Raw genomic sequence first — 3,408 nt, 5'->3', positions numbered from 1 at the left:
AGAACCACCGGGTCAAACCCGGCTGAGCTACCCGGCTTACAAGTCTCAAAGTCGGTATGAGCAGTCACGTTCACTCCCATTCCCTTTTGGACCACTTCCGGCGGTTGGAAATGCATGAAAATCGGCCTGTACACGGGGGAGGCCCCCCTCGCGAAGGCGAGACCGTCGGCAGAACCGCCGGGTCAAACCCGGCTGAGCTACCCGGCTTACAAGTCTCAAAGTCGGGTTGAGCAGTCACGTTCACTCCCATTCCCTTTTGGACCACTTCCCACCGATAGAAATGCACGAAATTCGGCCTGGGCACGGTGGGCGCTGCCCCCTCGAAGACGAGACCGTCGGCAGAACCGCCGGATCAAACCCGGCCGACCTACCCGGCTTACAAGTCTCAAAGTCGGGTTGAGCAGTCACATTCACTCCCATCGACCTTTGGACCACTTCCCACCGTTGGAAATGCATGAAAATCGGCCTGAACACGGGGGAGTCTCCCCCCTCGATGACGAGACCGTCGGCAGAACCGCCGGATCAAACCCGGCTGAGCTACCCGGCTCGGAAGCGCCAAAGTCGGGTTGAGCAGTCACGTTCACTCCCATCCCCTTTTGGACCACTTCCCACGGTTGGAAATGCATGAAAATCGGCCTGTACACGGGGGAGGCACCCGCCCCGAAGACGAGACCGTCGGCAGAACCGCCGGATCAAACCCGGCTGAGCTACCCGGCTCGGAAGCGCCAAAGTCGGCTTGAGCAGTCACGTTCACTCCCATTCCCTTTTGGACCACTTCCCACGGTTCGAAATGCACAATATTCGGCCTGAACACGGGGGACGCTCCCCCCTCGAAGACGAGACCGACGGCAGAACCGCCGGGTCAAACCCGGCTGAGCTACCCGGCTCGGAAGCGCCAAAGTCGGGTTGAGCAGTCACGTTCACTCCCATCCCCTTTTGGACCACTTCCCACGGTTGGAAATGCATGAAAATCGGCCTGTACACGGGGGAGGCACCCGCCTCGAAGACAAGACCGTCGGCAGACCCGCCGGATCAAACCCGGCTGAGCTATCCGGGTAAGAAGCCTCAGAGTCGGGTTGAGCAGTCACGTTCACTCCCATCCCCTTTTGGACCACTTCCCACGGTTGGAAATGCACGAAAATCGGCCTGTACACGGGGGAGGCACCCGCCTCGAAGACAAGACCGTCGGCAGAACCGCCGGGTCAAACCCGGCCGAGCTACCCGGCTTACAAGTCTCAAAGTCGGGTTGAGCAGTCACGTCAACCCCCATTCCCTTTTGGACCACTTCCCACGGTTGGAAATGCACGAGATTCGGCCTGAGCACGGTGGGCGCTCCCCCCTCGAAGACGGGACCGTCGGCAGAACCGCCGGATCAAACCCGGCTGAGCTACCCGGCTTACAAGTCTCAAAGTCGGTATGAGCAGTCACGTCCACCCCCATTCCCTTTTGGACCACTTCCCACGGTTGGAAATGCATGAAAATCGGCCTGGACACGGGGGAGGGTCCGCCCTCGAAGACGAGACCGTCGGCAGAACCACCGGGTCAAACCCGGCTGAGCTACCCGGCTTACAAGTCTCAAAGTCGGTATGAGCAGTCACGTTCACTCCCATTCCCTTTTGGACCACTTCCGGCGGTTGGAAATGCATGAAAATCGGCCTGTACACGGGGGAGGCCCCCCTCGCGAAGGCGAGACCGTCGGCAGAACCGCCGGGTCAAACCCGGCTGAGCTACCCGGCTTACAAGTCTCAAAGTCGGGTTGAGCAGTCACGTTCACTCCCATTCCCTTTTGGACCACTTCCCACCGATAGAAATGCACGAAATTCGGCCTGGGCACGGTGGGCGCTGCCCCCTCGAAGACGAGACCGTCGGCAGAACCGCCGGATCAAGCCCGGCTGAGCTACCCGGCTTACAAGTCTCAAAGTCGGTATGAGCAGTCACGTCCACCCCCATTCCGTTTTGGACCACTTCCCACGGTTCTAAATGCATGAAATTCGGCCTGAACACGGGGGAGGCTCCCCCCTCGAAGGCGGGACCGTCGGCAGAACCGCCGGGTCAAACCCGGCCGACCTACCCGGCTTACAAGTCTCAAAGTCGGGTTGAGCAGTCACATTCACTCCCATCGACCTTTGGACCACTTCCCACCGTTGGAAATGCATGAAAATCGGCCTGAACACGGGGGAGTCTCCCCCCTCGATGACGAGACCGTCGGCAGAACCGCCGGATCAAACCCGGCCGAGCTACCCGGGTTAGAAGCCTCAAAGTCGGTATGAGCAGTCACGTTCACCCCCATTCCCTTTTGGACCACTTCCCACGGTTCGAAATGCATGAAAATCGGCCTGTACACGGTGGAGGGTCCGCCCCCGATGACGAGACCGTCGGCAGAACCGCCGGGCCAAACCCGGCTGAGCTACCCGGCTCGGAAGCGCCAAAGTCGGCTTGAGCAGTCACATTCACTCCCATCCCCTTTTGGACCACTTCCCACGGTTCGAAATGCATGAAAATCGGCCTGTACACGGGGGAGGCAACCGCCTCGAAGACGAGACCGTCGGCAGAACCGCCGGATCAAACCCGGCTGAGCTACCCGGCTCGGAAGCCTCAAAGTCGGGTTGAGCAGTCACATTCACTCCCATCGACCTTTGGACCACTTCCCACCGATAGAAATGCACGAAAATCGGCCTGTACACGGGGGAGGGCCCCCTCTCGAAGGCGAGACCGTCGGCAGCACCGCCGGGTCAAACCCGGCTGAGCTACCCGGGTTAGAAGCCTCAAAGTCGGCTTGAGCAGTCACGTTCACTCCCATCCCCTTTTGGACCCCTTCCCACGGTTCGAAATGCATGAAAATCGGCCTGAACACGGGGGAGGCACCCGCCCCGAAGACGAGACCGTCGGCAGAACCGCCGGGTCAAACCCGGCTGAGCTACCCGGCTCGGAAGCGCCAAAGTCGGCTTGAGCAGTCACATTCACTCCCATCCCCTTTTGGACCACTTCCGGCGGTTCGAAATGCATGAAAATCGGCCTGTACACGGGGGAGGCACCCGCCTCGAAGACGAGACCGTCGGCAGAACCGCCGGATCAAACCCGGCTGAGCTACCCGGCTCGGAAGCGCCAAAGTCGGGTTGAGCAGTCACGTTCACTCCCATCCGCTTTTGGACCACTTCCCACGGTTGGAAATGCACGAAAATCGGCCTGTACACGGGGGAGGCACCCGCCTCGAAGACAAGACCGTCGGCAGAACCGCCGGGTCAAACCCGGCCGAGCTACCCGGCTTACAAGTCTCAAAGTCGGGTTGAGCAGTCACGTCAACCCCCATTCCCTTTTGGACCACTTCCCACGGTTGGAAATGCACGAGATTCGGCCTGAGCACGGTGGGCGCTCCCCCCTCGAAGACGGGACCGTCGGCAGAACCGC

Source organism: Chiloscyllium punctatum, unplaced genomic scaffold (genome assembly GCF_047496795.1).
Source record: "Chiloscyllium punctatum isolate Juve2018m unplaced genomic scaffold, sChiPun1.3 scaffold_499, whole genome shotgun sequence".
Taxonomy (NCBI): domain Eukaryota; kingdom Metazoa; phylum Chordata; class Chondrichthyes; order Orectolobiformes; family Hemiscylliidae; genus Chiloscyllium; species Chiloscyllium punctatum.
Note: the sequence above shows the minus strand (reverse complement) of the source record.